The sequence below is a fragment of the Lissotriton helveticus genome, chromosome 10 (assembly GCF_964261635.1).
Source record: "Lissotriton helveticus chromosome 10, aLisHel1.1, whole genome shotgun sequence".
NCBI classification, from domain to species: domain Eukaryota; kingdom Metazoa; phylum Chordata; class Amphibia; order Caudata; family Salamandridae; genus Lissotriton; species Lissotriton helveticus.
The window spans coordinates 1,127,055,604-1,127,080,344 of NC_136071.1; the positions used below are offsets into that span (position 1 = coordinate 1,127,055,604).

Sequence of the window (24,741 nt, forward strand, 5' to 3'; positions counted from 1 at the left end):
GCCTGCTGTCTCGAAACGGGTCTCTATCAGGCTGTTTGCGCCCTGGCACTTTTTTCTAGACTGCAGTGACAGCAAACTGCTATCACTGCAGTCCGGAAAAAAACAGACCGCCTGTGACAGGGCTCAAAACAGAGCCCGATAGAGACCGGTTTCGAGCCCCCCTTAAAAAAACTGCTGGTGCTCAGGCCCCTCGAGACCTGGCCCTCTTAAAGCCCTACTGCTAACCCCCCATGTTTTCTCCAACCATCCCCAGTGTCTCTACTTCTCTACTTCTCAAGAAATAGGAAGAACTCATTTTGTCACCACACCCATCTCTTCACTAACAACCTACCGACTCCCACGCCAGTGCTTAATTTGTATAAAAACAAGTGCAAGGGCCCTCGTCAGGAGGCTACTGTACCTAGCACACCCCATTGCTACTACCAGTCCTTACTGATGGGCGAAGCAAAAACCACCAAGATACCGCTATTTCTCTCATTTATTGATTATACTGCGGCCTTCGACCATGTGGACCGGAATAAACTTTGGGAAAAACTATTTAATTGGGGCATTCCGAAACATCTCCTAGATGCCCTAATACTGCTCCACTCCAACACCTGGGTTAAAATTAAACTTGGAACTGGCCAGCACCTCTCGAAGCAGATAAGGACAACTAAAGGACTAAAGCAGGGGTGCTTATTAGCGCCAATTCTTTTCAATCTGTTTATTTTGGACTTACCGGAAGAACTTGACAAATGCCGCAATCATGCGCCCAAGCTAGGAAAAGTCACCCTCCCTAGCCTGTTATATGCGGACGATTTAGTGCTGATAAGCCGGTCGCCAATAGGCCTTCAGCATCTTTTGACTTGTACCCATGCCTTCTCGGTAAAGAATGCCCTAGAAATAAACCTCAACAAATCTAAGGTCATGACAGTGAACTACAGGAAGAAAAGGATCCCTAGCTGGTACCTGAATGGAGTAAAGCTTGAATGGGTTGCCGCATACAAGTACCTTGGCGTCATGTTGGATTCTAAGAATACGTCTAGGCCTCAGCTCCAGTCTATTCGAGGGAAGGCAACAATGACCCATCTCGCATTGAAATCTCTAAAGACTAAACTCCCTGACCTCACCCTTAAACCCTTCCTTGAAATCCTCCGAGCGAAATTTCATCCAACGTTCACCTACGGTAGTGAATCGTTGCATGGGAAGGACGCTGCATTGCTAGACACAGTTATAGCCAATTGTTACAGGGCCATCTTCACTCTTCCCAAATACGCGTCTCCGGCCCAAATTCGTTTAGAATTTGGGGTGGTCAAACAAACACTAGAAAGACGGAGTGCATATGTAACTAACTGGCGCAAGATTCGCAAAGCAGATCCTGACTCCTTAAATGCCAGCGTTTGGGAAGAGCTACTCAGATGTCGCACTTCACTGCCGAGGGACTACCTATTTGGATCTCTTGACGTGCTAGGCTTATCCGATATTTGGGAATCCGCCATAGATCACCAGTCCTTCAAAAAGTTGGCAAAAAAATCTGCCCGAATAATTTCTGCAATAGAAGATAAGAAAGATCTAGCCAACAGGGCGCATGGATGGATAACGGTGGGAGACTACGGCAAAATACAGCCACAGGCATATCTTAATATCGGGATGAAAATAAAAATCAAAGAAAAGTTCCTGAAACTGCGCCTTGGAGCTATCCCGATATTACCGCACCTGCCGCCATGGGAGAGAACTCATGCCTCGGCTCTATGTCGCCTGTGTAAATCTGGCAAGGAGGACATCATCCACGTGATATGCATCTGCCCGAGACTAATGGACTTGAGGCACAAGCTGTTGCTACCTTTTTTTTAGATCACATGCCGTTCGGACTTGCAGGCAGGCAGTCAAACTGTGTTTTTCCTCCAGTGACATTAAACTGAACTGTCAGGTTGTGAAGTTCTTTGATTTAATGAAGGAAAGACTCAAGCACACCGAAAGACTCATCGGAACTTAATAACAACCTTGAATTGACAATAGTAACTGCTGTATTTTAAATCATTTGTACTGTCATATGGCGTTTTATATTTTTGTAAAGATTTTAATTAATCATATACAAATAAAACATTACTTACCATTGCTACAACCAGTGCTGCCAATGACCGTACCTATAAAACTACTAACCATCAAACTGCTACTAGTGTGACAATTAAGACAGGTTGAGGCCCCTAACGCCATAAAAACTGGCTTTGGTGGTAGGCGTTAATTGTACCTGCATTCAAGGTAGCCCATGGCATGGCCCCTAAGTACCTCTCCAACAGCCTGTGCAGCTACACACCTGCCTAGAATCTGTGATCTACTAAATGAAACCTTCTTGTCACACCCAAAACTTTGTGCCTCCAACATCTTTTAAAGCAACCGCTCACCACAGGATTTCAAAACAACATCGGGAAGTTACTTGCTGCTACCTAAAGGACACAAATGACCTCCCTATCCTCGTGAGAAGAGGTGGCTCCCCCACGCTCCCTGACCGCATTTCGCAGCGCTCTCCCTGGCTGCCTGGTATCTCAGTGTGACTGCTTCGCATTTGTCTGATCACAGAATTATTAATTGCGCGCTCGCATTTGCCTAATTTGAATTGCTGATTAGTTTTACTATTAATTGTGCGCTAGCATTTGCCTAATTGAATTGCTGAGTTGTTTTACCATCAATTGTGCGCTCGCATTTGCCTAATTTGAATTGCTGAATATTTTACTATTGATTGTGCGCTCGCATTTGCTCTAGTGTTTTGCTGTACTGCTGACTGCATTGTAGATCGGACTGCCCGCCTGGTTAGCTATTTGTTTATCCTACCAGGCCATTTTGTTTGTTTTGCCTCGTAGCGAGGCTCCCCAGCACGCACCCGCCTCCCAGCTACCCCTCCCTCGCCCCTCCCCCCTACTATCCTTTTATGACAGATGCATTCGCGCGCAGCGATCGCGCCGAAGGTAAGCCCGTCTACGCCCGTCCGCGCCTGGACCGCGCCCAGCGCCAGACCCCCTGGCCCCCGCCGCCCCCAACCCTCTAGAATCACATATGATGCCGCTACTCTCCTCGCCCTCAACCCCGGACGTACTCCATCCACCGTGCTGCGAAGCTACTCCAGGACGTACCCACGGCCCATTCGCCTGCCTCTCCTGCAAGTTCAACTGCTTCAGAACCCTCACCAAATCCACGTCCTCCAAACACAACTCCGACTCTAACCGCCTAAATTGCATCCTGCTCAACACCCGCTCGGTCCATAGACATGCAACAGAACTCTGGGACCTAATCGACACTGCTTCACCTGACATCGCCTTCCTTACTGAAACATGGATGAACACATCATCTGCTCCCGACATCGCCATAGCCATCCCGGACGCCTACAAGATTATCCGTAAAGACCGCACCAATCAAACAGGAGGAGGCATCGCCATCGTCCACAGAAACACCATCAAAATCACAACCAGCTCCGACGACAATCTTGCAACCGCCGAACATCTCCACTTTCAGGTCCACACCGACCCCAGGACCACACTTAGAGGCACCCTCATTTACAGACCTCCAGGCACCCGCACTCAATTCAGCGATGACATCACGGACTTCGTCAGCCCACACGCCCTCGCCTCCGAGAACTACATTCTTCTAGGAGACCTCAACTACCACCTTGAAAACAAACACGACAGCAACACCACCACCCTTCTGGACAACCTGGCCAACCTCGGACTCAAACAACTTGTCGACACCCCCACTCACACAGCTGGACACACGCTCGACCCTATCTTCACCTCCAGCAAGCACATCTCCTTCGATCGCACTACAGCTCTCCACTGGACAGATCACAGTTGTGTTCACTTCAGCTACAAAACCACCCTGACCCACAACCGTCCACAACCTATTCCTCGGAGAAACTGGAACAAAATCACCACCGACCAACTCCTCACATCACTTAGCCAAAACCCTCCCACCCTCTCTATGGACCCAGACCAAGCGGCCACCAACCTCAAGCATTGGATTACCCACAGTGCGGACGAATTAGCACCCCTGAAAAAGCACCAGATGAAATCAGCCAGCAAAAAGGCTCCCTGGTTCAATGACGAACTTAAAAATTCCAAGAAGCTATGCCGCACCATAGAGAAGAATTGGAGAAAAAACCAAACCTCAGACAACATGGCCTCCCTCAAGACAGCCACCCGCAAACACCACCAACTGATTAGATCCGCCAAGAAATCAGCTTTCAAGGATCGTCTCGACGACAACACTCATAACAGCAAGGAACTCTTCAATATCGTCAAAGAATTCACCAACCCCACCGCAGCAACTAACGACATCACTCCCTCCCAAGACCTCTGCAATGCGCTATCCTCCTTCTTCTACAACAAAATTGCCGACATCCATCAACAGCTTCGAGAATTCTACCAGCGATCAACCCGCCCCACCCCCTTCAGATCCTACTCCTCCAACTAACAACCTCAACGCCTGGAACCCAATCACCACTGAAGACACCATTCACCTCATGAACTCAATCCACTCTGGCTTGCCTTCTGACCCCTGTCCCCACCACATCTTCGACAAAGCTGACTCCATCATCGCACCCCAACTCCGCGATGTCATCAACTGCTCTTTCAACTCTGCCACCTTTCCAGAAAGCTGGAAACACGCCGAACTCAGCGCCCTTCTGAAGAAACCCACAGCAGACCCCTCAGAACTGAAAAACTACCGACCCATATCCCTCCTCCCTTTCCCGGCCAAAGTCATCGAGAAAGCCGTCAACAGCCAGCTCGCCGCCTTCCTTGAATCCAACAACTCCCTTGATCCATCTCAATCCGGGTTTCGAGCCAAACACAGCACCGAAACCGCCCTCATTGCAGCGACCGACGACATCCGAGCACTCCTGGACAACGGAGAAACAGTGGCCCTCATCCTACTCAACCTTTCCGCCGCTTTCGACACAGTCTGCCACAGCACCCTTATACATCGCCTCAGCAACATCGGCATACAAGGAAAAGCCTTGGACTGGATCATCTCATTCCTCGCTGGGAGAACTCAAAGAGTCCGACTTCCCCCATTCTACTCAGAGGCCACCGAAGTCATCTGCGGCGTACCTCAAGGATCCTCACTCAGTCCCACCCTCTTCAACGTCTACATGAGCCCTCTCGCCTCCATCGCGCGTCAACACAACCTCAACATCATCTCTTACGCCGACGACACCCAGCTAATCCTTTCCCTCACCAAAGACCCCAACACCACCAAAACGAATCTTCTCGAAGGCATGAAAGAAGTAGCCGAATGGATGAAACAAAGCCGCCTTAAACTCAACTCAGACAAAACGGAGGTGCTCATCCTAGGATCTTCCCCCTCAGCTTGGGACGACTCTTGGTGGCCTTCAGCTCTGGGCACAGCACCCACTCCCACAGACCATGCACGTAACCTTGGCTTCATCCTAGACTCCTCTCTCTCGATGTCCAGACAAGTCAACGCCGTCTCGTCCTCCTGCTTCAACGTACTTCGCATCCTCCAAAAAATCTTCCGCTGGATCCCCCCCGAGACAAGAAAGACTGTCACCCACGCACTGGTCACGAGTCGACTGGATTATGGTAACACACTTTACGCCGGAATCACAACAAAATTACAGAAAAAACTCCAGCGCATCCAAAACGCGTCAGCGAGACTCATATTAGACATCCCGCGCCAAGATCACATCACCGGACATCTAAAAGACCTCCACTGGCTTCCCGTCAACAAAAGAATTACTTTCCGCCTTCTCACCCACGCACACAAGGCCCTCTACAATCCAGGACCCGAATGCCTCAACACTCGACTGTCCTTCTACAAACCCACCCGCCAACTAAGATCGTACAACCAAGCCCTCGCCGCAGTCCCGCGCATACGGAAATCCACCATGGGTGGCAGATCCTTCTCCTTCCTGGCTGCCAAGACCTGGAACTCACTCCCCACCCACCTCCGCCTTACTCAGAACCACATCTCCTTCAGAAAAGAACTGAAAACCTGGCTATTCGACAAATAATTGAACCCCTTCCCCCAGCGCCTTGAGACCCTCTGGGTGAGTAGCGCGCTATACAAATGCCTGAACTTGAACTTGAACTTGAAATGGATTCTAGTTCCTCATACTTCTGAAAATATGTATGTTTCATGTGGAAACAAACGTAATGTACTTCTGTCTTCGTCAGAACCCACCGCAGAACTGGTGCGGTTAACCAGCCCCTTAACATACATTACAATATTGAAATGTGATGACGGAAGCGCTTGGAAAACACAGCAGAATCGAGAAAAAAAATCCCGTAGCTGTTACCTCAGTCATCGATTAAAATGTTATTGCTGCTTCTGAATAAATACTTAATAAATACTACTGCATTACTGTGTGATTTTCTGACACGTATGTTGTAAAGCGCTCCGATGCCCTCAAGTCTGGCCAGCGCTATATAAAACTCTTAAAATAAATAAACTTGAGACCACCACATTTGTCAGCAGCAAAGGGTCTGTTCACTCAGCCATCCACTGGTGTCATTTTGCCAAAATTGTGGTGTCAAGTTTTCCATGCTGGGTGTAACACTTGTAACTAGTAACAGTTGTTAACTAACACCATTGTGCATTCTAGGACTTGTAGTTTCACATTTAACACTGCACGTATGGACTCAAAACATAAAGCATGAACAGTGCTGGTAGCTAAAATGTCACGACTGCGACCACTTGACAGTGACACAAGATCACAGGGGTTGCAAACAGCCCCGGAGTCGCAGGACATGCTAACGCATTGAAGGTCCACACCTTTCTTAAAGCGCTACAAGCTTCTCAACTGTACTTGCAAATGCATGGCAAGAAGACTCCATCAAAACACATACAGACCCACAGCTGAAGGTGAGAACCTGTAGGTTGTAGTTTACTTATTTGCAGTTCTTAGACCACTGCTCAAGCAAGCCCAGAGCACCCAGAGATTGTCCCATCCTCCTGGTGCAGATCAGAGATTCAGTCTCAAGCACATCACAGCCTAAGATAAATGAAAACACTGGCCATTTAGAGCACTGCACTTTATTTTAGCTAAGACATTTTCCTTCTTGCCCTCATTACTACACTAGGACTTTCAAGTAGGTCTTTATTTCTGGCATTAGAAATACATTTTACTGCTTTTGTTTACACCGTGTGTGTTGTGCATGCTTGCAATATATTGTGTGCACAATGAGGGTTGAATTGTTTTTCGGTTGGTGAGATTTGCAGAATATTTTGTGGGTTAGCTGGTTTGCAGAGTCTGTTGAAGGTATGTTGTTTGCTGAGTAAGTTAGGGCTGCAGTGTGTGTCTAATGTATGTGGTTTGCTGAGTAAATTAGGGCTGCAGTGTGTCTCGAAAGTATGTGGTTTGCTGTGTAAATTCGGGCTGCAGTGTGTCTCGAATGTATGTGATTTGCTGAGTAAATTAAGGCTGCAGTGTGTCTCGAATGTATGTGGTTTGCTGAGTAAATTAGGGCTGCAGTGTGTGTCGAATGCATGTGGTTTGCTGAGTAAGTTAGGGCTGCAGTGTGTGTCGAATGTATGTGGTTTGCTGAGTAAGTTAGGGCTGCAGTATGTGTCGAATGTATGTGGTTTGCTGAGTAGGTTAGGGCTGCAGTGTGTGTCGAATGTATGTGGTTTACTGAGTAGGTTAGGGCTGAAGTGTGTGTCGAATGTATGTGGTTTGCTGAGTAACTTAGGGCTGCAGTGTGTGTCGAATGTATGTGGTTTACTGAGTAGGTTAGGGCTGAAGTGTGTGTCGAATGTGTGTGGTTTACTGAGTGAGTTAGGGCTGCAGTGTGTGTCGAAGGTGTGTGGTTTACTGAGTAGTTTAGGGCTGAAGTGTGTGTCGAAGGTGTGTGGTTTACTGAGAAAGTTAGGGCTGAAGTGTGTGTCGAAGGTGTGTGGTTTACTGAGTGAGTTAGGGCTGCACTGTGTGTCGAAGGTATGTGGTTTACTGAGTAGGTTAGGGCTGAAGTGTGTGTCGAAGGTGTGTGGTTTACTGAGTCGGTTAGGGCTGCAGTGTGTGTCGAAGTTGTGTGGTTTACTGAGAAAGTTAGGGCTGTAGTGTGTGTGGTTGTGCGTGTGGTTGTATGTGTGTGGTTGTATGTGTGTGTGGTTGTGTGTGTGGTTGGGTGTGATTGTGTGTGTGGTTGTGTGTGCGATTGTGTGTGTTAGTGTGGTTGTGTGTGTGTGGTTGTATGTGTGTGCGCGTGGTTGTATGTATGTGTGTGTGCGGTTAGAGAAGGATGCATGTGGAAGAGAGCAGTAGATCAGCACAGCAGAAGAGAACGGAGTTAAAGAAGGAGGCAGGGTGGAAGAGAGCAGCAGATCAGCGCAAGAGAAGAGAAGAGAACAGGGAGTTAGAGAAGGAGGTGGGTGGAAGAGAGGAACAGATCAGCACAGCAGAAGAGAACAGGGAGTTAAAGAAGGAGGTGGGGTGGAAGAGAACAGCAGATCGGCACAGGAGAAGAGAACAGGGAGTTAGAGAAAGAGGCGGGTGGAAGAGATCAGCAGATTAGCAAAGGAGAAGAAAACAGGGAGTTAAAGAAGGATGCGGGTGGAAGAGAGAAGCAGATCAGCATAGGAGACGAGAACAGGGAGTTAGAGAATGAGGCAGAGTGAAAGAGAGCAGAAGATCAGCAGGGGAGAAGAGAACAGGGAGTTAGAGAAGAGAGGAGCAGCACAGCAGAAGAGAACAGGGAGTTAGAGAAGGAGGCGAGGTGGAAGAGAGCAGCAGATCAGCACAGGAGAAGAGAACCGGGAGTTAGAGAAAGAGGCGGTTGGAAGAGAACAGCTGATTAGCACAGGAGCAGAAAACAGGGAGTTAAAGAAGAAGGCGGGGTGGAAGAGAGCAGCAGATCAACACAGGAGAAGAGAACAGGGAGTTAAAGAAGGAGGCAGGTGGAAGAGAACAGCAGATCGGCACAGGAGAAGAGAACAGGGAGTTAGAGAAAGAGGCGGGTGGAAGAGAACAGCAGATCGGCACAGGAGAAGAGAACAGGGAGTTAGAGAAGGAGGCAGGTTAGAAGAGATCAGCAGGGGAGAAGAGAAGAGAACAGGGAGTTAGATAAGGAGGTGGAGTGGAAGAGAGCAGCAGATCAGCACAGGAGAAGAGAACAGGGAGTTAGAGAAAGAGGCGGGTGGACGAGATCAGCAGATTAGCAAAGGAGAAGAAAACTGGGAGTTAAAGAAGGATGCGGGTGGAAAAGAGCAGCAGATCAGCAGAAATTAACAGGGAGGTAAAGAAGGAGGTGTGGTGGAAGAGAGCAACAGATCAGCACGGGAGAAGAGAAGAGAACAGGGAGTTAAATAAGGAGGTGGGTGGGAGAGAGGAACAGATCAGCACAGCAGAAGAGAACAGGGAGTTAAAGAAGGAGGTGGGGTGGAAGAGAACAGCAGAGCATCACGAGAGAAGAGAACAGGTAGTTAAAGAAGGAGGTGAGTAAAGGGCACGGTCTAAAGTAACACCAACAGTTAACTTCTGGCAGCACTGGGGCACCGGGTGCAGAGGAGCATTACAGCGGTTGGAGCCCTATTTAAGTCTATGGAGATTGGTCCATGGTAAAAGAGGCTGCAAGCTTGGACTGGGGTACCAGTTGGGCTGAACCAATAGGGGGGCTCAACTCTTGTGAGGCTGGGAACACCTTTGGTCCTCTTCTCCAGGGGCCAGGGGCAATGGGTACAGAGGTGTCTTTAGGAGTCGGATTTTCGTCTCCGGAAGCACTCGCTGTAGAGGGGGCTTGTAAACAATCTCCGGGTGTGTTCGTAAATTCTCAGTGGCAAAGTCCAAGGTGGGTTGTCTCTGGAGGCCTCGGGGACCACGCTGGCACCATTGGCTCACTTCAGCTTGGGCTCGGGAGCGCAGATGCAGTGGTTCTTTGCGGCGTCAGGTTTTTGCCGTTCCGGAGTCTCACAGTCTTTATTGGGGTGCCTGAAGGATGCAAGGGGGCAGCTCCAGTGCTCTATGGAAGTCCCTGGTTCTCTGTTGAAGGTAGGCTTTGGAGGCAGAGCAGTTGCAGGACGAGATGACTTTTGGCGCACTTTGATGGGAGCAGCAGACAGGCCGGTGGGCTGGCGCTGGGTGAGTTGCTTCCTCCACAGTCTGTGCTTTTGTGGCTCTTCCGTGTCATTCTTCTTTGTAAGTTGGCAGAATCTGGGGACCACGCTGGCACAGTTGGCCCACTTCAGCTTGACCTAGGCAGCTCAGGTGTAGTGGTGCTTTCCAATGTTGGGTTTTCATGTCTTGGAGCCTCATAGCTCAGTCCTTGGTACCTGTAAGATGCAGGCTAACAGCTCATTTGTCCCACAGGAGTTCCTGAGTCTTTGGAGAAGTGCTGACAATCCTCCCAGGCTTGAGGGGATGAGCAGCTTGAAGGGTGAGATGACTTTGGTACAATTGTTCAGAATAGGTGAACAGGCGGACGGGGCTGGTGCCAAGTCACTTTTGGATCAGCAGGATGAAACTCTCTGGTGCCAGGGGCTCCCCTAAATACTGAATTTTGCAGTGTTAGGGGAGTGTATGGTAGAAGCCAATGGGCTACTGACCCAGGGGGCTCCCTATATGACCTCTTCCTGTGGGAAGTAGGCATAACCCAGTCCCAGAATTCCTACGTTTTCCATCATGAAGATGGGCAACTTTGGAAAGTTGTGTTCATTTCAGAAAGCCCACGTTAGTGGTGGTACTAGCCTGAGGGAGAACAATCCTATCAGATTAGCTACTTTTTCCACCCATCCAGGTTACAAAGGGCTCAGGACAAAGGGGTTGGCTTTCTTTCCTGTGAGAGATGCCAGATTTGCATACCAAAATGCTGTGGGCTATTTGAAGCTCCCCTGCCTTGGAATGTTAATCTGCAGGTCATCCTGTGAGGTGGGCTGCATGAGCAGGCTTAATTTCTGGCCTCCTGGAAGCAAAGGCCCTCACCCTTTGAGGCCAGAACCTTGCCTCTGGTGGCAGACTGATGAAAACCAGTCAGTACACCAGTGGCTGGTAGGTTTTCAGGGGGCACCTCTTAGTGCATGTATTACTAAATCCAACATTGGCATCAGTGTGGGTTTATTAATATGAGATGTTTGATACCAAACATTTCTATTTTCAGGGAAGCCATCATGTATCTGGGGAACTCATTTTCTCCAGTGTCCAGCAGATGCTTTCATGGAATAATTCTCTTTAACAGGATCAGTAAGGCTTTTACACAGCTCACGTCTACAACGATTGGCAGGCAGCGATTGTCATGCAAATAGTAGTACACAACCTTATGCCTACAACCCTGGGGCTGGACGGTGAGTCTACTTTCGAAGAGTTACATATATATGAAGTAACAACATAGAAGTGAGCAAAGGAACCAAGGAGGTTAAAAAAAGAAAACCTGTGAATAGAGAGTATTAACGTACCATAAAACAACCCCCGCCCCTTCCCTTACCCCTCCCATGTCTCCTCTGCACCTTGGTGGATTTTAACTAGAGTCTAGCAATTTTCCAGGGCCCACTGTGATCAAGCGTGTTCAGGATGAGCACAGACCACAGGCAACAGTGGAGTTGGGAATGCACCTTGTGGGAGCGTTTGATATGGTACGTGATCTTATCCTTGCTAATGTCAAGGGGTATGCTGTAAGTTTCCAAGTCTCTAATGCTCTGCGCGAGGTGCCCGATGCCGAAAAACCCCGTCAGTTGCCGAAAATTATTACGGAGGCTTATACAACCGTGGGCCGTAATAGTTTAGGTGTTAAGCCTTTCGGAAGAAAGAAAAACAATAGCAAGCTCAGCAAGGGTCATCTGATAAGGATGACCGCCCGAAAGTTCAGAAACAAAATTGGAGTAAGAACAAAAAGCAGGGGGAAGAGCAGCAGCAGCAGCAGAAACAGGGTTCCCATCCCGCTTCGCCTACACCTGCCCCTGTTGAGCTTAAATATGATTTACGCGACCACAGTACTGTACTATTAAGTCGCCTGATAGGTTTCAAGTTCCTGAACAACTTCAGTCCTACGTCTAAACTATAGTATATGTTATTCCAATGTGCAGAGACTATTGGGAATATAGGAACTACACTACACTAACCGGAAACATCACACAGTTTCTTCCTGCCACGTGATCTATTGTCAGCCGAGGCTGTGTGGAGATGTTTGGAACCAAGCTGTACCCGAACATCTCTTGCCTGGCCTAGACTCCACAGACGTGAACAACTTCAGACCTGTCTCCAATCTCCCCCTCCTCTCCACAATTCTCGAAAAATGCGTCCTATCCCAACTGACTCAGCACATGGACAACATCAACCTTCTTGAGCCCCACCAATCAGTCTTCAGAAAAGGCTACAGCACGGAGATGGCGATCCTAAACATCACAGATGATAGTCGCAAGTCACTCGATAACAATCACTGCTGACTACTCATTGGCCTTGACCTATCGGCAGCCTTTGACACAGTAGACCCCCATTTCCTCATCAAGGCCCTACAAGAAAGGGTGGGTGCCACTTGTTGCCAGTGCCACCTCAACAGAGTCCTCATAGCAGCAAAGCTGGGTCCAGAGCTCCGTCTCCTAGGGAGCTCAGTCAAGATTGCCAAAAACTGCTGCAGGCAGTTGCGAAACATAGCCAGACGGCAACCAGCCCCATCTCGAGTAAAAGTGGAACTGGCGCTGAAAGTTCAGAGGGTTCACCAGCATTCGAGAATGATACTTCGGAAACTGAGTTACCGGAAGTCAAACCCTAGACGCCGGACGATATTGTCTGAAAACCTCACCCCGGACTATAGGCCCACAAGCTACTGAAGTAGGATGAAGTCTTGACCTGGAGGGGCGGTCATTAGAAAATGCCGATTATACCTCTGTACTGAATAGACTCGGACGATTAATCCAGGGCTATGTTTCTGATTCAAGTATTGGGGGGCTGTCATCGTCATCAGGGTGGTGGGGATGGAGGCAGAAATCACTTCTAATAAACAGGTCAGGAGTGAGTGAGAGCCAGGTCAGGAGGGAGAGCCAGTATTGAGTGAGGGTCAGGATTGTGTGAGGGTCAGGATTGAGTGAGGGTCAGGAGTGAGTGAGGGTCAGGATTGAGTGAGGGTCAGGAGTGAGTGAGGGCCAGGTCAGGAGTGAGAGTCGGGATTGAGTGAGGGTCAGGTGTGAGTGAGGGCCAGGTCAGGAGTGAGAGTCAGGATTGAGTGAGGGTCAGGGTTGAGTGAGGGTCAGGATTGAGTGAGGGTCAGGAGTGAGTGAGGGTCAGGTCAGGAGTGAGAGTCAGGAGTGAGTGAGGGTCAGGAGTGAGTGAGGGTCAGGAGTGAGTGAGGGCCAGGTCAGGAGTGGGAGTCTGGATTGAGTGAGGGTCAGGATTGAGTGAGGGTCAGGAGTGAGTGAGGGCCAGGTCAGGAGTGAGGGTCAGTATTGAGTGAGGGTCAGGATTGAGTGAGGGTCAGGATTGAGTGAGGGTCAGGAGTGAGTGAGGGCCAGGTCAGGAGTGAGAGTCAGGATTGAGTGAGGGTCAGGATTGAGTGAGGGTCAGGAGTGAGTGAGGGTCAGGTCAGGAGTGAGAGTCAGGAGTGAGTGAGGGTCAGGAGTGAGTGAGGGTCAGGAGTGAGTGAGGGCCAGGTCAGGAGTGAGAGTCTGGATTGAGTGAGGGTCAGGATTGAGTGAGGGTCAGGAGTGAGTGAGGGCCAGGTCAGGAGTGAGGGTCAGTATTGAGTGAGGGTCAGGATTGAATGAGGGTTAGGATTGAGTGAGGGTCAGGTCAGGAGTGAGTGAGTGAGGGCCAGGTCAGGAGTGAGAGTCAGGATTGAGCAAGGGTCAGGATTGAGTGAGGGTCAGGATTGAGTGAGGGTCAGGAGTGAGTGAGGGCCAGGTCAGGAGTGAGAGTCAGGATTGAGTGAGGGTCAGGATTGAGTGAGGGTCAGGATTGAGTGAGGTGAGGGCCAGGTCAGGAGTGAGGGTCAGGATTGAGTGAGGGTCAGGATTGAATGAGGGTTAGGATTGAGTGAGGGTCAGGATTGAGTGAGGTGAGGGCCAGGTCAGGAGTGAGGGTCAGGATTGAGTGAGGGTCAGGATTGAATGAGGGTTAGGATTGAGTGAGGGTCAGGAGTGAGTGAGGGCCAGGTCAGGATTGAGAGTCAGTATTGAGTGAGGGTCAGGATTGAGTGAGGGTCAGGATTGAGTGAGGTGAGGGCCAGGTCAGGAGTGAGGGTCAGGATTGAGTGAGGGTCAGGATTGAATGAGGGATAGGATTGAGTGAGGGTCAGGGTTGAGTGAGGGTCAGGATTGAGTGAGGTGAGGGTCAGGTCAGGAGTGAGGGTCAGGATTGAGTGAGGGTCAGGATTGAATGAGGGTCAGGATTGAGTGAGGGTCAGGATTGAGAGAGGTGAGGGCCAGATCAGGAGTGAGGGTCAGGATTGAATGAGGGTTAGGATTGAGTGAGGGTCAGGAGTGAGTGAGGGCCAGGTCAGGAGTGAGTGAGAGTCAGGATTGTGTGAGGGTCAGGATTGAGTGAGGGTCAGGAGTGAGAGTCAGGATTGAGTGAGGGTCAGGAGTGAGTGAGGGCCAGGTCAGGAGTGAGTGAGAGTCAGGATTGTGTGAGGGTCAGGATTGAGTGAGGGTCAGGAGTGAGTGAGGGCCAGGTCAGGAGTGAGAGTCGGGATTGAGTGAGGGTCAGGTGTGAGTGAGGGCCAGGTCAGGAGTGAGAGTCAGGATTGAGTGAGGGTCAGGGTTGAGTGAGGGTCAGGATTGAGTGAGGGTCAGGAGTGAGTGAGGGTCAGGTCAGGAGTGAGAGTCAGGAGTGAGTGAGGGTCAGGAGTGAGTGAGGGTCAGGAGTGAGTGAGGGCCAGGTCAGGAGTGGGAGTCTGGATTGAGTGAGGGTCAGGATTGAGTGAGCGTCAGGAGTGAGTGAGGGCCAGGTCAGGAGTGAGGGTCAGTATTGAGTGAGGGTCAGGATTGAATGAGGGTTAGGATTGAGTGAGGGTCAGGTCAGGAGTGAGTGAGGGCCAGGTCAGGAGTGAGAGTCAGGATTGAGCAAGGGTCAGGATTGAGTGAGGGTCAGGAGTGAGTGAGGGCCAGGTCAGGAGTGAGAGTCAGGATTGAGTGAGGGTCAGGATTGAGTGAGGGTCAGGATTGAGTGAGGTGAGGGCCAGGTCAGGAGTGAGGGTCAGGATTGAGTGAGGGTCAGGATTGAATGAGGGTTAGGATTGAGTGAGGGTCAGGATTGAGTGAGGTGAGGGCCAGGTCAGGAGTGAGGGTCAGGATTGAGTGAGGGTCAGGATTGAATGAGGGTTAGGATTGAGTGAGGGTCAGGAGTGAGTGAGGGCCAGGTCAGGAGTGAGAGTCAGTATTGAGTGAGGGTCAGGATTGAGTGAGGGTCAGGATTGAGTGAGGTGAGGGCCAGGTCAGGAGTGAGGGTCAGGATTGAGTGAGGGTCAGGATTGAATGAGGGATAGGATTGAGTGAGGGTCAGGATTGAGTGAGGGTCAGGATTGAGTGAGGTGAGGGTCAGGTCAGGAGTGAGGGTCAGGATTGAGTGAGGGTCAGGATTGAATGAGGGTCAGGATTGAGTGAGGGTCAGGATTGAGAGAGGTGAGGGCCAGGTCAGGAGTGAGGGCCAGATCAGGAGTGAGGGTCAGGATTGAATGAGGGTTAGGATTGAGTGAGGGTCAGGATTGAGTGAGGGTCAGGATTGAGAGAGGTGAGGGCCAGGTCAGGAGTGAGGGCCAGATCAGGAGTGAGGGTCAGGATTGAATGAGGGTTAGGATTGAGTGAGGGTCAGGATTGAGTGAGGGTCAGGATTGAGAGAGCTATGTTTAGATACATGAGCAGATGCCACCCTGCGTCATTGACCGAGCACTTCAGTATGTGTAAACAGCGGTCGAGCCGTCGGTTTCCGGTGCAGTATTATGCCTTTGCCTGTACTTTGTTCGCTTTTGTAACCTGCAGACGTCACTTTTTCCTCCTGTAATGCACCGTTTGCTCCTCTTGTATTTTGTTTGCTCACAGTTGTCACTTTTGTCTCATATAATGTAGTGTTTGCTTTTGTAACATGCTGGCGTGTCATCTTCTCCTCATGCTTCAGTTCTGTTCCTATTGTGAAGTGTTGGTTAAGTGAGCCCTGCACACCAGGTCTGCAGGAGTGAGAGAGGGGGTCTCGGGGGTCTCAGGACTCAGGACTGTGGCTCTCAGGGGGTCTCGGGGTCTCAGGACGCAGGACTGTGGCTCTCAGGGGGTCTCAGGACGCAGGACTGTGGCTCTCAGGGGGTCTCAGGACGCAGGACTGTGGCTCTCAGGGGGTCTCAGGGTCTCAGGACGCAGGACTGTGGCTCTCAGGGGGTCTCAGGACGCAGGACTGTGGCTCTCAGGGGGTCTCGGGGGTCTCAGGACGCAGGACTGTGGCTCTCAGGGGGTCTCAGGGCGCAGGACTGTGGCTCTCAGGGGGTCTCGGGGTCTCAGGACGCAGGACTGTGGCTCTCAGGGGGTCTCGGGGTCTCGGTGTCTCAGGACACAGGACTGTGGCTCTCAGGGGGTCTCGGGGTCTCAGGGCGCAGGACTGTGGCTCTCCGGGGGTCTCAGGACGCAGGACTGTGGCTCTCAGGGGGTCTCGGGGTCTCAGGACGCAGGACTGTGGCTCTCAGGGTCTCAGGACGCAGGACTGTGGCTCTCAGGGGGTCTCAGGACGCAGGACTGTGGCTCTCAGGGTCTCAGGACGCAGGACTGTGGCTCTCAGGGGGTCTCGGGGGTCTCAGGACGCAGGACTGTGGCTCTCAGGGGGTCTCAGGGCGCAGGACTGTGGCTCTCAGGGGGTCTCGGGGGTCTCAGGACGCAGGACTGTGGCTCTCAGGGGGTCTCGGGGTCTCAGGACTGTGGCTCTCAGGGGGTCTCGGGGGTCTCAGGACGCAGGACTGTGGCTCTCAGGGGGTCTCAGGACGCAGGACTGTGGCTCTCAGGGGGTCTCAGGACGCAGTACTGTGGCTCTCAGGGGGTCTCAGGACGCAGGACTGTGGCTCTCAGGGGGTCTCAGGACGCAGGACTGTGGCTCTCAGGGGGTCTCAGAACGCAGGACTGTGGCTCTCAGGGGGTCTCGGGGTCTCAGGACGCAGGACTGTGGCTCTCAGGGGGTCTCGGGGTCTCAGGACGCAGGACTGTGGCTCTCAGGGGGTCTCGGGGTCTCAGGGCGCAGGACTGTGGCTCTCAGGGGGTCTCGGGGTCTCAGGACGCGGGACTGTGGCTCTCAGGAGGTCTCGGGGTCTCAGGGCGCAGGACTGTGGCTCTCAGGGGGTCTCGGGGTCTCAGGACGCAGGACTGTGGCTCTCAGGGGGTCTCAGGGCGCAGGACTGTGGCTCTCAGGAGGTCTCGGGGTCTCAGGGCGCAGGACTGTGGCTCTCAGGGGGTCTCAGGGCGCAGGACTGTGGCTCTCAGCTGCATTCACCGCCTGACACCTCTGCACACGTGCTGTGCTCTCTGTGTGAAGATAATTAAAAATTTGCAAACATTCGTGACAAGAATTTTCAATTCTATTAAGGACACGGAGGCGAGGATTATGCTTTCTCTATTTCTTTACTACTAACAGCAGCCAATAGAAACACAGTAAAGAAACGAAAAAACTACAACTCCCATGAGCCCTTAGGCCAACCATAGAGAGTGCATGCTATATAAGGAACCATAGAAGACAACACTTCCTCTTTCTTTGTCCAGGAACCATAAAAGTCTAAAGTCATTTGAAGAAAAGTACCGCCAACCATCCAGAAAGGAAAGTCCGAAGGCTGAAGCGCAAGAAACCCAACAGGAAAACAGGCAACCATTCCACAAGCGCCGAAGGTGCATCAGGAAACACAGCAACTCCAGGATCCAAGGCGTGGAAAACGGTGCCGGAAAGACCAAGATGACAAATCACTTCTGGTCCGAACCTGAAATCAAAAACAGAGCCGTAATACACATCCCCAAAAAAACCTTTGAAGGTCGCATCACATAGGGTGGGGAAAAAATATCAATGCAAAACAACGCATATCATAGTAAAGCCAAGATGCACATGAACAATGCAGTAGAATACCAATGGGTGGGATAATCCTCGCCTCCGTGTCCTTAATAGAATTGAAAATTCTTGTCACGAATGTTTGCAAATTTTTAATTCTATGGCAGGACAGGAGGCTTCAGATTATGCTTGTTCAAAGCTGTTCCACCACAACAGATGCAATATCGACAATGGGTTTGAAATAAAAGGTTTTAAACACTGTATCAGAAGACCAATCAGCTGTTTTCACAATGTCAGGTAAACTTACACCAACACGAAAAGCCTTGGAGGCCATGGCACCCCTCGCGGAGTGAGCTCCAAAGATGGAGGTATCAATGCCTGCCTCAGACATAAGCCAGCGTACCCAACGAGCAAGAGTAGCTGACGCCACAGGCTTAAAAGGTTTCAACAAAGCAATCAATAACTGTCCAGACATATCTTGACGAAAAGGAGCAGTACTCACCTCATAATCCTTTATGCAGCGAACCACACACAATTGTGGGTGATGAGGAAATGCAGGATAAGTGACAGTAGACAGATTAGTCTTGGTACGCCTGGAGACCGTAAAAGTAACCCCTTCCGGAGAAAAAGAACGACCAGCGAGGTCCAACGCACGGACATCTGAAACACGCTTACAAGACACTAAGCACAAAAGCATTGTCAATTTTGCAGACAATTGCTTACGGGACAGAGAAGCGTTGGGAGGCCAAGCCTCCAGAAAACGCAGCACAACAGAGACGTCCCAAAGAGCCACATATTTCGGACATGGTGGTTTAGCCATTCGCACACCACGCAACAATGCAGAGACGAGAGGATGTTCCCCAACAGGCTTACCGTCGACCAAAGCATGGCCCGCAGAGAGAGCGGAACGGAAAGAATTTACGGTCCTGTAAGCAGAACCAGCAGAAGCGATAGAAGCAAGAAAATTAACTACTAGAGAGATATCTGCAGAAGTGGGATCCAGATTCCGTTCAGAACACCAATCACACCACCTACGCCAAGCTGACGCATAACGTTTGCGCGTGTTGGGGGCCCAAGCTTCACTGATGAACCTCTCAGCGTCTCCAGATAAGCCAGGGACTTTCCAGCGTTCCCCGAGAGACGCCACGCTACAAGACGGAGCTGACCCGACAAGACCAGGGGATGCGGGTGGAGCAGAGGATCCAACAGCAAGTTCCACCTCGCTGGAAGCAGAAATGGTGTCGAGCAACTAATTTCCAGAAGGTCCGGAAACCAAGCTTGAGCTCTCCAAAGAGGAGTGATCAGAACAATCTCCGACAGAAACTGTTTCGCCCTGGCCAAGACTCGCGGGATCATTGCGAACGGGGGAAAGGCATAGCAAAGCTGTGGAGGCCAAGTCTGGAGAAAGGCATCCGTGGCTATGGCCTCCGGATCCGGACGCCAGCTGTAAAACCTGGGTAGCTGAGCATTGAGGCGAGAGGCGAAGAGATCGATCCAGGGACGACCCCACAGGCGAGACAGGGAGCGAAAGACCCGAGGGTGAAGACGCCAGTCGCTGAAGTCCATGAGATGGCGAGAGTTCCAGTCGGCCACCTGATTTTGGCGACCCGGAAGATACTCTGCAATAAGAGTGATCTTTCTCTGTAGGCAGAAATGCCAGAAGTCCTTCGCAATCTCCGCTAACAACTTCGACCGAGTCCCCCCCAATTTGTTCACATAGCGCACCGCCGAGATGTTGTCCATGCGAAGCAAAATGCAACAGCTGGTGGCTTGTGGAGCCAAACTGCGGATCGCAAACGACCCCGCCAGAAGCTCCAGGCAGTTGATATGAAGGGCTAATTCGTCCTGAGACCAACGGCCGCCCGTTGTCAAGTCCCCGCAACGGGCTCCCCAGCCCCAAAGACTCGCATCCGATTCCAAAACCAGATCCGGAGTCGAGCCGAAAAGGGCTTTCCCGTTCCAAGCCTCCATGTGTTGAAGCCACCACAGCATTTCCGACTTCGCATCCTGGGACAGAGGAACCAGGTCGGAATACCGAAGACCCTTCTGCAGATGTCTGATTTTGAGGCGCTGCAAGGCCCGATAATGCAGAGGACCCGGAAATATCGCCTGGATGGAAGAAGCCAACAGCCCGACAATCCGAGCGATCGACCGCAACGATACGTTCGGTGCAGACAACAGTGACTTCAACTCCCTCTTGATAGACCTGACCTTCTGAGCAGGTAAAAGAAGTTGGCAAGAGACCGAATCCACAAGGAAACCCAGAAACTCTATCGATTGAGTGGGAAGTAAATGAGATTTCTGCGGATTCACTAGAAAGCCGAGAGACTGAAGTAGATCGATTGTCCAAGACAAATGGGAGCGCAGTTGTAGAGGACACTGAGCCATCAAAAGAATGTCGTCCAGATACACTATAAGTCTCACCCCCCGCGCACGCAGGAACTCCATGACTGGCCGCAGGAGCTTCGTGAAGCACCATGGGGCGGACGAGAGACCGAACGGGAGGACCGTGTATTCGAACCAGGTCCCCAGCCATTGGAACTGCAGAAAACGGCGATGTGGCGGATAGATGGGAACGGACAAGTAGGCGTCCTTCAAATCCAGGCGAACCATCCAGTCGCCTTTGCGTAGAAGATCCCTGAGAAGATGGATGCCCTCCATCTTGAAGTGACGATAAATCACCCCGTTGTTGAATTCCTTGAGGTTGAGTACAAGACGAGACCCGCCCCCCTTCTTCTCCACCAGAAACACATTGCTGACGAACCCCTGTGGATGGCGGTTCGTTCGCACTATGGCCCCTTTGAGAAGAAGGGAATCGACTTCTTTGGAGATCACCTCGCGATCTCGTTGGGAAAAAACAAGGGGAGAAGGGACGGGACCCTGAAGAGGGGGATGGTAAAACTCGATGTGGTACCCCTGCACTGTTTGCAAGATCCATGCATCGCTGGAGATCGAGCGCCAATTCTCTAGAAAACACTGAATCCTGCCCCCCAAAACAACACTGTCGAAAGGGATCAGGCTCACCTGCAGAGGAGTAATCCTGTTGTCCTCCCTGGTTACCACCGTAGCCTCCTTTGTTGCCCTGGCCTCGACCTTTCCGGGAGGGGTAGAAGGTGGACTTGGATCCGGAATAGGACTGCTGCTGCTGCTGGCGCTGTCCGCCTCCACCCTGATGGGACTGCTGGCCACGTTGTTGACCAGAACCTCGGCCGAACGAACGTCCCCCTGAACGTCCGGCCTTGGCAAAAACCGGGCGGAACGCCCTACGCAAAGAAGATTGCGCCCTGTCCAGGCCACTAAAAGTCGCTACAAACGTAGTCAGTTCCTTCAAAAACGGCTGACCAAACAATAGACCCTGAGCCAGAGCACCGGATTCGGAAGTAGCCAGCTCTGACAAACGCGGATCCATTTTGATTAAGATGGAACGGCGACGTTCCGTTGAAAGGGCACAGTTTGCGTTCCCCAAGAGACAGATAGCCCTTTGGGCCCAGCCAAGTAGGACATCGGGATCAAGGCCAGACGCCTCCCCTTGGGCTTGGTATGCCAGATCCAGGATTTTTGTCAAAGGACCAAGGACATCCAGTAACTTGTCCTGGCACAGTCGCCAAGAGCGATCGATACCCTTCTTGGGATCCTTATTAAATTTCTTAAGGTAGGTCAAAATCGTGGGATCGACCTCCGGAGTATCCGCTAATTTGTCCGCCAACTCCGGACGAGGGCACTCAGAACGTAACCGAGCACGCACCTCCTGATCAAAAGAATCGCGGATATGCTCTTGAATATAATCCGCGACCTCTGGGGCTGGGCACCAAACCTTGGAGTTAGGGTGGACGATATCGGAGGGCTCAAAGGTCAAGATTGGTGGATGCGGAGAAGCGTCCACAAAATGTTCCTTTCGGGATTTCTTCGCCGGAGAGGGACCAGAGGGACCAGAAGATGATGATGAAGAGGTATCGTCAGTGTCCGGAGCAGGAGCAGACAACGACCTGGCCAAACGAGCAAAGTCAGACCTATGAGGATTACCAGGAGACTTAGATGAATGCGCAGAGGCAGAGGATGGGATCCAACCCTGCTGCTGAGCATAGTCAGTCAAATGACGCTTCAGAGGCCCAATGGCACGGACCAACGCAGTATTAACAGACTGCTGAACGCCCTGGTCAAGGGCCTCGACCAAATCAAATTCAAAGGATTCCTCCTGAACCTCCTCATAAAAATATCCCTCAGCATCGACATAATCTGCCATGATGATGGGATGCACTGAGGAATGAGGTAGAAACCCAGAAATAACAAAATCTAGAAATACCAAAGTATAACTAGAGGCCCACAGCAAATGGAAATGCAATGAAAAAGGTCACAATCAAGTGACTCCGACAGGGGGGGTGACAGCCCCACGCAAGCTAGACAGGCAGAGTCACAACTCGACCCAACAAACAGAATAAAGCGTGGAGGGACCAGCTTGCGCAAAGAATGACACCCTAGGCACTGCCTCTAAAAGTTATGCAGCCCAAAACCTTCCGAGAGGTAGAGGGCGTCAGAGGAGCTCTCCGGCAGGCAAAGTGGGCCGAGGCAAAGTTGAAAACGCGCCGCCTCACAGCGTTCAGAAGCTCCTGTCAAACGGAGCGTCACAAGTGCCACCAATGCGCATGCGCGGTGACGTGCCTATTGCCGGAAGAGGAGCGGCGCGCGACACGCGCGCGCGAGTCCCCAAGCTCCGGTCCCGCTCCACCAAAACAGCAGCGCGGGCACAACGCGCCCGCAAATACCAGAGAGGCGAACACGCGCTCTCAAAGCACAAAAGCGGCGAAAGCACAAACGAGTAAACCTTCAAAAGAAACGCCGGTGGCAGCGCGACGCACAACGCGGCTGTGAAACAAACGCTAGAGCGAAACCGGCATACAGGTAAACAAGCAAGTAAACAGTGCCAAGCAACATACAAACAAGTAATGAAAGTCAAAAGCACTTAACTGGCTGCGAAGCAGCAAAGAAAGAGGAAGTGTTGTCTTCTATGGTTCCTTATATAGCATGCACTCTCTATGGTTGGCCTAAGGGCTCATGGGAGTTGTAGTTTTTTCGTTTCTTTACTGTGTTTCTATTGGCTGCTGTTAGTAGTAAAGAAATAGAGAAAGCATAATCTGAAGCCTCCTGTCCTGCCATAGAATTCAGGCCTCATCTTGTTGCATCAGTCTTGTAAACACTCAGTTACTGAGACTCATTGGATTGTAGTGAACACCTGGTGCAGGTGACTTCTGCCTGTTATTCCCCAGACTGGACTGTCTTACCCTCTGGGGCCCCATAAAACATGAAGACATTACAAGGAGCCCTGCCTCACCGCACCCGCTGCTACAACAACCATCCTCTCGGCGGCGCAGCTAGGGGAGGGGGGGGGGCAATGGAGGGGGGGGCCGCGCTGCACTCGAGGGCCGTTGAGGCGGCATTTATCATTTATAATTTATTTGGTGACACTCAGTGACAGTAGTGTCACTGTCCCCAAATAAATTATAAATTCCGCCGCAACCAGTGTTGCCAGATTGGGTTATTTTTCCCCGCACAAATGGGAGTAATGTCACGAGAGAACGAGAGAAAAAGGCATAAATAAAATCAAAAACCGAAGCACGCATGCGCACAGTGAGTGACACTCGTAGGGTGTGCAGCCAGACGGGGAAGCACGAATACACAGGCAGAACCTGCATGAATCGACACCCCTCTGACGTAGGGGGTGTACAAAACGACGGGGTGGAAATATAGTTAGAACAACGGCAGCAAAACACCTTTTACAGGATACTTTTTTAGACGGGACCTTCCCAATCCAAAATGGCTGCCTAGGTGGTTTTTCTTCTGTTGTCCTCTTTTTATTTCTTAAGACGACAGTTCAACGATCTCCTGTTGTTTCCATAGAGATATCCTTGTAGTCCCTTCTCTGTGTCTCCGCTCAGTGCTTCTGTTGGTGCCTATCAGTGCCACGGATCAACAACAGCCGCAGCTGAGGACAGTGTGAGCTGCGCAGGGACTGAGGGCTGCAGAGAACAAGGTTAGTTGTGCAGCACAGGCAGGTCCCGGCCCTTTTAAGTTGAGTGAAGGGCAAATGTCCCACAACACACCTTAAGTAATTGCATATAATTAGTTTGCGTGCATAAACATTAATTTATTTTGCATTGTAATAAACTGCGTAGCATTTCACTAAAGGAAAGCCAGAAATATTTGTCAAAATATACATGCACACTATAATCGTGCATGAATTATACACTTAGCTCACGAGACAATGAAATGATTCAGCACGTTTCCCTTCTGACACTTGACCTAGAATGTGTTTTCTTTGCTGTCAGAGGCACTTAAGAGTTCTTGTTGCTAATTAACACTGTGCTGCGCTAGCAAGACTTAACAGGGTGGGACTTGATTGTTGCTTGACATTGTGAATAGCTTAGCCCGTACCCTCGCCTCAGAGCAGCATCCAATCAGAGAGGCCCATTCGGCTCATCCCACAATTATGAGCCAGTGTTCTGCTACAGCTGCACTAGCAGCAACAGGGTGCTTAAAAGACACATTGGATAGAACAGATGGCCATGGGAAACAAAAGCAATGCACATTTGTCAGCGATGCGCCATTGTTTGTATTGACATTTTTTTTAAGTCACTATTTATTGGACTAATATACAGGGGATGCTAAACGTATTTTGCGTGATGTATGTATTCTCCGTGAAGAGACATGAAGAACAAACCAGAAGTGACTATTTCATACAGCTTATGCGTGAATATATATATATTTTTATATTAGCCACTAAATTGGATCCGTTTGTGAATAACCGGAACATGTACTTTTATGTAAAG

The 24,741-nt window shown here is 50.8% G+C and overlaps 1 protein-coding gene across 13 annotated transcripts in view; it reads left to right on the forward strand.

Moving 5' to 3' along the window:
- The window catches only part of TCAIM (T cell activation inhibitor, mitochondrial), a 566,063-nt gene that overhangs the window by 82,115 nt on the left and 459,207 nt on the right, over nt 1-24,741 (forward strand). For 7 of the 13 annotated variants that reach the window (XM_078663915.1, XM_078663913.1, XM_078663920.1 and 4 more), the window contains exon 1: nt 23,795-23,945. The exons of 4 other annotated variants lie outside the window; for them this stretch is intronic. The gene's annotated coding sequence lies outside the window, so the exon portion shown is untranslated. Of the gene's footprint in view, nt 1-23,794; nt 23,946-24,741 lie in introns of those variants that run through there. 2 more of the 13 variants (XM_078663916.1, XM_078663922.1) reach the window with 2 other exon arrangements.